Raw genomic sequence first — 13,112 nt, forward strand, 5'->3', positions numbered from 1 at the left:
GATTTTTATTGATTTGGCTTTTGCCCACCTGCCAAAAATGAAAACCAATTCTTTTAGCTAAAACTAGCTCAAATAGCTTCAAGTAACAATCTAACACGCACATATAATAACATGCTACAACCCGCACCAAATTCAACTCGAAACTACTTTAAAGTTGAATCAAAACGTAGTTCAACATTCACAAAAAACATTAAACTACTTCAACCTTTGCAAAACATCCTCAAAACATTAAACTTGTCTAAATTAAGCCCACAACATTAAACTAGTCTACATTAAGTTAGTCTACAACATTAAAATACTTCAACATTCAAAAATATCCACCAAACACTTCCACATTTTAACAAATCCACTTTCATAAGTTAGTAAAAAATACTTAAAATTCAACCAACGATCTTATGCTCCATACAACACTTCTATCTAACGACCCGGCATCATTGTAAATGTAGGCATACAAAGTGAGCATGTTTATACAGAAATAAAGAAGCAAGAAAAAGGAAATTTAGCTTTTGCGGTCTTGGCCCAAGTTCTTTAGCAATCCTATGTTAGTCCGTAGCTCTAAGTTCGTCTTACTTGTTGTATACCCTTATTAGTCAAATGTACCTCACAAAGGATGAAATAAAATAGTTAGTCAAAATGATACGCCACCCCGTAAGGGTGACGTTTATAAACATAAATATAATATCCCTCGGTCTCACATCAAACTTTGGGAGCTTTGATTACGAGAGGCTCAAACTCACGGTTCCGAATATGGTAAAGGATCCTGAATCATGCACGAGCGCAAACTAGTGGCCAATCTAGTTGCCTTGCCGGAGCGACCCTACCTCGTGACACCAATGAGAAATCATCGAGGAGTGGATAAAAACCTTTCCGACTAGGCATGGCCTCAAGTTAAAAACTTTTTCATCGGCTTAGCGTGGTATCAAGTTCAAATCGGTTCGGTCATCAAAAGGTAGCATCATTGTAGCATCTGTCTTTTTAACAAAAAAATAGTAGCTCATCAAACAAGACAACAACAACCATTTTTAACGAAATATGGATGATAACACAAAGAATCAACCCATTCAAAAAAGGTAGGAATCTGCCCTCAAAAGGCGGCAGACGAAGTACCCTTATAGTGTAGCAACAACGCCTTAGAAAAGTAACTACGGTGGGCCAATAACATAGCCAAACATTCCACCGAGAAATCACAGCAACTGCAGCAAAAAGTAGCATTTTTTGGCCCAAAACGCAGCAGCGAGTTTGGTTAGAAATGCGACGACAAAGGACTTAAAGACACGGCAACAAATGGCCCGAAAATGCCATAGTGGCTGCCTCGAGTGCAACGGTGATCATCTTCAAATGCGCAGCAAGGGCCTAAAGAACACAGCGACTCATGGTCCAAACATGGCATACACAAGTATAATGAAAAGCCTTAAATCACTGCCAAGCGTTCCATCTTTGCAATGCAGGCCTAGCCTTAGCTATTTTCATATAGGCAGCCAACAAAAGCACAACATAAGGGAAAAGATAAAGCCAAATATCCTTAAACTTTCTACCAGTGTTTAGGATGGCCTAGCCTTAGCTATTTTCATATAGGCAGCCAACAAAAGCACAACATAAGGGAAAAGATAAAGCCAAATATCCTTAAACTTTCTACCGGTGTTTGGGATGGCGAAAGGCGAGCGCGGCGACAGAGCTCGCCTCGCGCCTCATGGCGTGGCGTGGCGTGGCGAACGCCTTTTGGAGCGAGCGAGAATTAACACAAAAAATTAAATATGCATATATAAATACCCAAAAACTCAAATACTCAACAAAATACTAGCAAATATTTCAATTGGAAAACTAAAAGAAAGAAGGAAAAAGAAGAAGAAGGAGGAGAAGAAGGAAAAAGAAGAAGAAACTTACACAAAGCTGCTGGCGATGGAAGAAGAAAACTTTAATGGTGGAATATTTCCGACCAAAGGAGGCAAAATGGGAAAAAACATATAAATGAAACCCTAGGTAAATATTTACTTAATATAGTCGGCAACTTTTTTTTTAAAAAAAATCAAAAGCGTCGCCTCGCCTCGCCATTCGCCATGCTCGCCTTGGCTCGCCTTTTGAAAATCGTCACGCCTTGGCAGACAAAGCTGCCTCGCCTCGCCTCGCCAAAAAAGGCGTAAGGCGGCGCCTTCACAACACTTTCTACCAAGGGTAAATTTGTTATATAATAGCACTAAGTATCCCAAACTTGGATAGTATTATATATAAGGAAAAAAGCTGCAAATATAGTAATATTAAATGCAGAAATTAAGGGCAGTACATACTTCCACCATAGGAACCTCAAAAAACAACAACAGGTGAGTCAGTGGCAGTCAAGTAGTTCTTGACAATTATGAGAGTTGCATAATCTGCTAATGCACATGTTGAACTCAAATACCCTAATGTGCTCTTACTTGAATAAGCTATTTGAATACCCTAAGCATTATAGTCCTAACATGTATAGGCAAAATATTATTGACAACTATTTATTTATTATTGGAATTTATAGGCAAATATTATGGACAACTCTAGGAAATAACTTAGTATTCAACCAAGTGACCCCACCTCTTGATGAAAATCGGCAACTCCTACAACTTTTATTAGTTTCATACATATGTATTAGTGTATCTTTATCTTTTCAAACAACATATTTACATTGTTAAGTATTTTAACATTTATGTAGATGTAAGCTAAAACAAAACTAGGATATATTAATGTACCATAGTGACCCTACCTGTTGATGAAAATCAGCAACTCCCCTGCTTTTACAAAGAAAATTACTCATCGTATATATTTTTTTTTTTTGTCGACATACTTGTGTTTATCTTTAGCTACTCTTCCATTTGCACTTCTCATCATTAAAGTTATCAATTTATTTACAATGCAAAGGCATCGGGCTTCAAGCTTCTTTCGCTTTTTGCCATTGATAGAGACTTCAATTTTTCATGTGAACGTCAACCGATATTATAACTTTAAGGAAAGAAACGTGAGCGACATCAGAAAGATGTTTGTGCAAATAAACCTGCTAACTGATATGTGTTGAATAAGTGCTAACATCAATAATGGCGCTGCCCTAAGACAATCTTTCACGCTGAACCACACAAACCATTAGAAGAACCAAAGTAGACAGTCATTGCACTAAGGATGGATATCAGCACACTTGCTTAACTGGAAAGGTGAGAACTGCGACTAAGGCTACAAAAGCCCGGCAAACGTTAAAAGCCAAAATATCGAAGAGTTAAACACCAAAGGAAGTTGCAATAACACAGTCAACTTTCCCCAATAACACAGACAACTTCAGCATTAGTTCAGCACGCAATCAGAGCACACCATATACACAGACAACTTTCCCCAACTCCAAAGGAAGTTGCAATAACATAAATCATGAAGCATTATATCCATTACGAGTATCTGAATTGAATCCACAATTTTGCAAGGAATCAAGTCATGATACAATCATTTAACGGTCTTGGACAACGTCAATAAACAAGTTCCAGAACGAGATGCTCAACCCTATACTACAACTACCATAACCGTGTGTGTATTACTAACAAAAACGATGCTCTAACCACCAAGAAGCTAGTAAAGAATGTTCAGACTGATTGAGCAACAAAAATTTAAATCCTTGGACAACACAAATACGAAAGGTTTGGTTGCACTATGTCCCACATTAATAAGATCAGGAGACAAAGTCAGCATAAGTTTCTTAAGATCGTTCCACTTCTTACAATCAAGCTATAACCTCAACGCATAAGAGTTGTGACGAATGCTTTAGACAATCTCTATAAGCGAATAGAGCAAAACCAAATAGACTGCCCGGAACAGCGACAAATTAATTCCCTTCAAATATATATTTTGAGAAACTTTACTTCAAAATACTAAGTGTTTGTAATTTTTTTGGGTTGTTGTGAAGCTGACAGTAGCAACGTGGAGTTTTTGTGCTAATCTATATTAAATAGAGCCTAATTAATATATAATATAGAATCCAAATTTGCCCTTATGGTTAGAAGTTTAGTTTTCGAGCCGAAATTGCAACTGCAACAACATGGATGACCCCAACTTTTAACGGAGGGCAAAGTTAGACCATTTCGCATAGTTTAAGGGCAAATTTCGCCCTTTGCGCTTCTTACATTTATCCAAACTAGTGATGGGTAATGTCAATCGTTATACAATAAAAGTGATTTGTAATGTCAACTTATACAACATATGCGAGGTTTCAATAAATTCGTATTTCTAAATTTATAATGGCTCGTTAGAATTTTTCGAAGAATAACAAATACACATAGGAACCAAAACAGACTACTCAAATATGAACTTCTATTCAAACTAAAGACATAATAAAATGTAGAAGGAACAAACGAGATTGAGAACCCATAGAAGGTGTGCTAAACACTTTAAGACACTAGAAATAGAGATCCCAAGAAATGTCGGTCAAGTCACGGATCGAAGTAGATGAGTGCGCATCAAAGATAAATAACGAGAAAAAACCACAAACAATGGGTGCAATCATTCAAACCAAGAAGGAGTCAAAGTGAGTAATTTTAAGCAACTCCCCCAAGCTCATCTAAAGTAAGTCATTTTAAGTGACTCCTCCAAGCTCATCTAAAGTATCAAATGAATTGGCCAAAATCAAGTGAACTTATGCAGTAAGACGGAAAAAAAAAGGCATTATACTGTCAGTTAATTAACATTTGTATTTATTGAACAAATGCACTCAAGAAATGAAAACCCAACATAACACACAACCATCAATTAGAAAATAGAGCTAAAAAATTAACAATAAAACTTTTTCTTCAAGCAAAATTGCAAATAAGAAATCATATAATTAATTAGAGGGATACTTACCGGTCAAATAGGAGAAGATGTTTAAACCCTAATTCGAGGTAATAGCTTTGATGTTTCGGAGTTTTTTTTGGTGGGTGGCGAAGACGGGGATAGGGACGACGGACGATGGGCGAAGGACGATCCACCGGAGATGGGCGGCCGGGAGATGAGTAGGGAGAGAGAGAGAGAGAGAGAGAGAGAGAGAGAAAACGTTGAGGGAGAGAGAGAGAGAGAGAGATAAATCGAGAAATGGAGAAAAATTTGAGTGATGTGTGATATTAATTTGATTTACCGACCACGGGAGGTCGCTAATTTATTTATTATTTATTTTTAAAATTTTCCGACCTCATGAGGTCGCTAATAGTAGAATTATTTTTGAATTTTTTTTAATTTATGCATTCCGACCTCGTGTGGTCGCCCAATTAATTATATATTTAATTCCTTAAAAATACTTACCGACCTCATGTGGTCGGTTTTTTACGGGTCAAATTAGCGACCTCATGAGGTCGGTTTATTATTTTTGGAATTTATTATTAAATTAGAGACCCTTTTAGGTTAGTTTTTGTAAAATAAAAATTACAAAATAAAAAAAAATGCTTATACCGACCTCATGAGGTCGCTCTTTTTCTGACCTCATTGAGGTCGATTTTTGTAGGTCGGTTTTCAGCAGTTTTTTAGTAGTGAGAGTAGTCAAGAAAGGTCCATATTTGAAGGAGAAAGTGAGCTTCATTGTAAGAAATCAAAAATTGAACATCCGCCAACCAACTCTATGCTTATTGGAAATGCCAGAGAAGAAAGGGAATTAGAGTCAGTTGGTGTCATGAAAAATGTTGAAATTGACTCTAGTTCATTTGGGAGTGAGGATGTCAAAGATAGTGCAAGTTTAAAATTTGAGCACATTGGACCACATTCTAACCATTTTTCAACATTGTGCTTGGAGGGTGATATGAAAATTGAACCACCTGAGCCTATGGAGGAATTTGGTGATGAAAATCAATGTGTTTTTATTTTGAAGTTTGTTATGCCAAGAAGACAAAATAGCATTCTTCACTTAAAGGCCAAGAAGTGCAAAATGCGATACCCGAGAGTTGGCCTCTTTACTATTCTACCACCGCCTCACAAGCATCACCGGAATCTTGATTCACAGTTGGGGGGCAAATTCATATCTTCCAAATGGAAGGAAAAGTGGTAAAGTTGATAACCGTCGTACCGCGACGTTAAATTAAGGGCTTGGTAGGACGCAACCCATCGTTTTCAAAATTTTATGTCGTTTTTGAAATTTTATTTTTTAGAATCGTTTATTTTGTTGTTTTTCACTAATCTGCAAAGTTTCAAAATTTTTGGAGTTATTTTGAGTAGGTCGGGTTTTCAGAGCAGCCCCAAACCAGTAGTTGCTGCTAAAAAGAAGTTTTCAAGTGACATCACCTGCGATTCGCAGGTCATACCTACGTTTCGCAGGTGCTGATAGTAAAACAAAAAAAAAATCTCAGATGACATCACATGACCCGCGGTTCGCAGGTGCTGACAGTGAATTTTTTTTTTTCCTCAAACTATTTTATGTTTTTTTATTATTATGTGAAGTGAGGACACTGCAATGTTTGTAGTTGGGGGTGGCATGTGGTAGCACATTATATTTTGGTTATGCATAAATTGTGCCTTGCCGGGCTTGTTTTGTGACTGTTGCGGTGGCTGTGGATAGACGTTGTTACAAATGGAACTTGCTCAAATTTTTGAAGATTTTTTTTCGTTGGCATGTTGTGGATTAGTCACTTTTAGTTTCTTTCTTAACTTCTTTAATTAGTCTTGTAGTTTAGGTGTAGGTGCGCCTTTGAGGAAAAATATGGAAACTCTTGGCTTGTTTGGTACTAATAGAGTTAGTCTCTTGCATGTGAAGTGTTAAAATGCGAATACCCCTTCAAATTTTTGTGAAAGTTAAAAAGCAAGGTGCATAGGAAAGAATGACCTTTGTGACAACTTTTTGGCTCATTTGGTGACTCTTTACCTACTAGTTGGGTTTACTTTGGATTATGAGATATTGCTCTAGTTGCTCTTGCTTAGGAAGCGAAATTGTTCCATCTTGACTAGTTCATATATCATGTGTGGTGAGTGTTTGTTGAATAATTCTTGTGCTTACTTTTATCATCTAGAACCTGCCCGGTTAGTCTTTTAATGCTAATTTTGATTATGTTGGTTGGAGAGATGACCTTGGGCTATCTTTGTGATTTTTAAAAAAGCCTCTTTAGCCTTTCTAGCATACCATTGCGTAAATAATATCACGAGTAACCCCATTTGAGCCTATGACCTTTTCTTTGATTGCCACATTACAACCCTTTACCCTTCTTGATGAAATTCTCTCTTTTGAACCCATCCCTCCTTGAACGTTAAATTGTGAATTTGAGGCCAAAAGCCTAAGTTGGGGGTGTTAGTGTTGCTTGAGAAGTGGTGAAGATTGATGTTGTGGAAAAGTAAAAAGAAATCAAGAAAATTTGAAAAATACAAAAAGGTTGCAAACTTTTTGTGCAAAAAAGTGTATCTTTGTGAAGAAAAAAAACAGAATTGAAAAAAAATATATATATTAGAAATCAAGAAAATGGTTGCACAAAAAGAAGTTGGAATAATGGGGGAAACTAGTATGCAAAGGAAGGAGTGATGTTTTGAAATGAAGAGGAAGGTGGACAAAAGGTATTGTGTAGTGTTCAAGGAGGGCATAGTCACTTGTATCCCAAATACTTATCCTACCCTTCCCTAAGCCTACATTTAAAGCTTAAAAAGTCCCTATGTGATCCCCAACCGAATGTTCTTGAGTTAGTGATCATTGAAAATAAGGGCAAGTTTATGGTGTTATATTTGTTAGCACTAGAATTTCTTTGTTGAGTGTGAGTGACTTTATGTAAATGTCCCTTGTGTTGTTGTTGTGAATATAGTGATTTTGGGACTTTCTTTCTTGTGAGGGTATATGGATTACGATAGATTGGTGATATTGAAAACTTCCAAGTTGAGTCAAATGAGCATATCTAGTAAGCTAGTGGTTTTGAGTCACTTATTGAGGCTTGAATGTTGTCGCTTGATTGTTTTGAAGCTCCATTGCATTCTTGAAATTGTATTTTGAAATGAGGGAGTTATTTGATTGAAGTTTCACATGCTTGTAGCCTAATTATTTGTACCAATCAAAGTCATGTTTTTGTGCTTAAAGTGGACCTTTTTGACTTGGTATGATGTTGGTGCACTTTTGAATGGAGTCCTTTGAAGGAAATTGTAATTTGATTTGCTTGAGGACAAGCAATAGTTTAAGTTTGATAAGTTGGTATTTTACCAACTTACTTCTTCTTTAAATTTAGATTGTTGCTATGTTTTGATTGAGAAAATAGTGCATTTAATGTCGTTTACTTCCATTTTATAGGTTTATATGATTGAGAAGAGCATCGGAAGAAACCAAGTGAAAATAAAGTCAAAAAGAGGCTAAACTGGACAGTTTTGCAAAAACTGGACAGTTTTTGCAAAAACATCGCAGAATTGCAAAAAACGAAAATGAGGGGCTATTTTGGTCTAATTTTGAGTGGGAAAATTTTGGGACTACAAAAGCAAAACTTGAAGGCATTATTTTTCATCTTTGGCATAAAACACAAGTTCTTAGAGGCTAGGGTTTACACCACACTTTGAAGTTGAAGATTTGATTGAGCACTTTCTTGAACCTTTACTTCATTTTTTTAATTTCTTGCTTTGTAATGAATATCTAAGTGTGTAGTATTTCATTTCTATACTTGAACCTTGTTTATGGAAGTATACATTGTAAAAGTTTGGATTGAAACTCTTGTTTTACTTATGTATTGAATGATTTTTATTTCTAATGAAATGGGTCTTTGTTTCTTTAATTAGTCTCATTTTGAATGATTCTTAAGGGAGTAGCTAACCCTAAGACTCGCCCAGTTACTTTGATTGAGCTCGGAAGAAGAAATCTAGACTGGGAAAGATTAATTAACAAGGATTTGGCTCATTAAACCCATCTAATAACTTGAGCTCGGAAGAGGATAGTTACTTGAGGTTAAATTGATTGTGCCTAATATCACACTCTAAGGCTTGGAAAAGCTTAAAGTGAAATTCATTAATTTGGTTGGAATACTTTCAATGAGATTTTAGAAATCATTATCTATTAACATAAACCCGCTCTTAGTTGTAAAATCATGAAATACATTGGATCGTTACTTGAGTGTAATTTCCTTTGTATCCAAACTTGTGGCCATTGATCATTTTACACGCTTTCTAGTTAGTTTTATCTTTGTTAGTTTTTACATCAAAAATCAAATATTGAAAAAGTGTTTGGCTTAGCTTAGTTGGTGATAATTCCTTACTTGTTTAAATCGCCTAGTATATTGTTCCATGTGGGATCGACCCCGACTCATAGTTGGGTAAATTATATTACGACGACCGTGTGCACTTTCTCTTTGAGGAGTGAATTTGGACGTTATTAGGCCAATGCCCCAGATTATTAACTCCGTAAAACAGGTGATTCATATTCAGGACAGGGAGTACCTATTGCTTTACTTCTCTTATCCAGTTTCAGTTATTAGTTTCAGTTTCAGTTTCAGTACATATTATATTACATGTTTATTGATTTGGGCTACCCTTTTCCGAGCACCCCACTTACAGTTCTTTCCTTCAGCTGCTTTGTATACCAAAGGCAATTTAAATATGTTGACGTCCCTTTTGCCCAGGGCCGATTTACAAGACAACGCATCTGCTCGCTAGGATCTCCAGTATCAGCTGATTGATGAGCCTGTCACGCCCCAAAACCCACCCTGGACGTAACAGGCATCTGATGCTATGAACAACACCGGAAGCACCTTATGAATTAATAACAACAAGTCCCTTTTTTTTAATCTTTCATTAACCAATTAAAATGCGTTATAAATTGGCTAGGCAAACACGTGCTCATAATTTAAGAAATAAAATCAGCGGAAGTCTGTAATAAATAGATTGTTAACGTGTAGAAATACCCGTGAGAGTCGAACAACGACTCAACCAACACCCACAAAACAACATCTATCTATGGAGTCTCTCAGATAATGAATAAACGTCTAACTCATCAGGACGCAGCCCGGAAACTAAAAGCAATAAGGACAATAGAGGGTATCCCATGAATAAAGGTGTGGGCTCACTAAAAGTCTGGAAAGCAGCAAGTACTCCTAATCCTCGAGATCTGTGTGTACCTGCTCTTCTTCGTTACCTAACATACCATAAAAAACAACAATGGTATGCCTGAGTACTGGGTATTCAGTGAATGTCTCGGGGACAATAAGTAATATAATAAAATAATACAATAACGATTAGTGAAAACAGTTCCAATAGAATGATTTGAAATCAAAGACGAGATCAATCGTACAACTCAAAATCATCAATAGAAAACTATCAAGACAAGTATATATCTTTTCCGATTCAGTATGCCATTTATTACCATTTAAGTCTTTTCCATTCAAGGCCAATATCATCAAGAAGCCACTCATAGGCGAACAAGTTCATTGTCATCAATAAGCCACTCACAGGCAACAAAGATACAAAATAAGCCACTCACAGGCAACCAAGATACGAAACAAGCCACTCACAGGCAGATCAAACAATCAATACTCCGGGCTAGGAAACCATGGAGGCTAATCGTCCTCTGGACTATCACAGCTTGCCCATACAGGCCCAAACACAAACAAGATACAAATCATAGCATATTAGTTGAATCATCAATCATGGCATAGAAGCCGAATCACAAGTCATATCATGATAGACAAATTATTCCTCATGGATTATGTTCATCTTACCATTATAGGGGTACATCAATTCATTTCAGTTTTAAAAAACAAACTCACTTCTTTAAAAAAAAAAAAAAAAGTTTCACTTTCAACATAATCCATTTATAGAGCATTCACATGAGATGATCAAGCTTTCCAAATATCAAGTTTAAACATCCCTTAAGGGTAATTCGAGTTCAAATACCAAAGCTTTATGTCTCAATCTTTAATCATCCTTAAGCAATCATGAATACGTATATATAATATAGTACAAACAAGGTTTAATGTGGGCTTGTCCCTCACGCACTGATGTGCCGGGAATTTTGGCACATCCAATGCTCTTTAACTCTAAGTTTTACTTGTTTTTAGCAAGTTTGTGTTAGTTTGATGTGTTTTGTGTGTTGTGCAGGTATTTTGAAGTTAGAATTCTCGGAAAGCAAAAAAACGAGGAAAATAAGCAATCTATTCTGATAAGCATAAGGACGGACCGTCAACATGGTCGATGTCCGTCGAGTTGCCTCGTCGATAAGTTCACGCAAAGTGACAAATCATCGGATCATCATCTTGCACCGTCGACATGATCAACGGTCCATTGAAGTGCTTCGACGACGAAGTTCCTGCAGAGTGAAAAAAGCATACTCAGATCACAATATGGTCGTCGAGCACGTCGACGATCGTCGAAGTGCAAAGACGACCGTCGAAGTGCAAGCCGAGCTGGAACAGGACTGGGATTGATTATTCCGAGTTTGACTTGTATAAATACCTGTTTAGGTTTTATTTTTCGGACATATCGGAGTTTTAGACTTGTAGTAATTACTTTTGAGTTGTTATTGCTTTTGAAGATTTACGAACAATTACATTAATTACTTTCAAGTTTTATTCGTAAGTTCAATACAAAATTCAATTATGCAATCTTCAATCTTTTATTGTTTTCTTGTTGCCATGAGTAGCTAAACACCTTTACTAAGGTTGTGAACCCAAGGATGGGTGTGTTGTGATTGGGGATCATGAAAGATATACGCATAATGGATTGTTAGGGTTTATTTGTTCTTCATTTTCATCATATAGTTAGTGGTTGCAAACATTAGCTAACGCCATAAACTTTAGTTTATTTGGAAGAATAGCTAGGGTTAGGTAAGAACAAATAACAAGAACTCAAGGCTTTAAACCTTGTTTAATAAATTCACTTCCGAATAAGAGGAATTTACATGGCATAATTAACCGTTCTTCATGCATAGTTTCTTATCTTTGGAAAAAACATAGGAAGAAATAATCTTTTTTTATTAGGAAATAGTTCAGATTCATATAGAGGTTAAGTGCATCCATACAAATAGTCCATTAGAAGTATATCAAGATCGATACCCATGATCATACACTTTATCTGACGGGGACACAACCTTGGTTCTTTTTACCCATATATTTACAACTTTAAATTTCCAGTCATTTTAAATCAGTCCACAAACCAAAACCACTATAAAACCTACTTTTCTGAAATACACCAGGATCGTAAGATTAGTATAATACTTGTTTAGTAAACTTTTCACACCATATTCTCTATGGGATTCGACCCCAACCTTGTTGGGTTACTATATTTGACAACGTTCGCATTATACCATTAATAGGTGTAATTTGAGCATATCAAATTTTGGCGCCGTTGCCGGGAATACGGTTTTGAAATTACTAAATAGTGTTTACTCTTCTTAAAGTCTTAGTCATATTCCAACACACCTTGTTTGCTACCTTGTAAACCAGGTGATCATGGCTAACAACGAACTTCCAGTCGAGAATGTTTTTCTTTGATGAACAGAAGCGGATGAAGACTTTGCATCTACAATTATTCAGCCAAGGGTGACTGCTACTACTATCAAGTTTGACAATTCCCTCTATCATATGCTCAAACAAGAGGGACACTTTCGGAATGCAGTCGATGATGACCTTACCAACATATAACAAACTTTCTAGATGTGTGCTCTCAGCATATCCAGCGGGGTGTAACTCAAGAAGGTTCGGTGACTAAACTCTTCAAATATTCCTTAGCCGGAGAAGTGAGAAAATGGTTCACAAAGCTACCCCGAAACTTTATTGCTACATGGGAAGAGATGGTCAAAGTGTTTCTCAGGAAGTGGTATCCCTCGAGTAAAAGAGCTGAAATTCGTGATCAGATTTACGAGTTCAAATAACGTAATGGGGAACAACTTTTTGAAGCTTGGGAGAGGTACAAAGAATATTTGGATAGGAGTCCAAACCATGGTTTTCCGATCGGATTTTGAAGGAGAAGTTTTAGAGGGTTTGGATCCTATGACCCAAGCGATAGCCAATAATGCGCCCGGCAGGTGTTTCATGAATAAGTCCTATGCTACTATTACTGATATACTTAATCGATTGACTACACACAGCCAAGCATGGCATTCAAGTAATTCTGATGGGTTATCACTTGGAACACCATTAATTCAAAACATTGTGAAAGATAGCCGGGAAACGCGAGAACATTGGCACAATTGGCCACTAGTC

The sequence above is a fragment of the Lycium ferocissimum genome, chromosome 1 (genome assembly GCF_029784015.1).
Source record: "Lycium ferocissimum isolate CSIRO_LF1 chromosome 1, AGI_CSIRO_Lferr_CH_V1, whole genome shotgun sequence".
Taxonomy (NCBI): Eukaryota; Viridiplantae; Streptophyta; class Magnoliopsida; order Solanales; family Solanaceae; genus Lycium; species Lycium ferocissimum.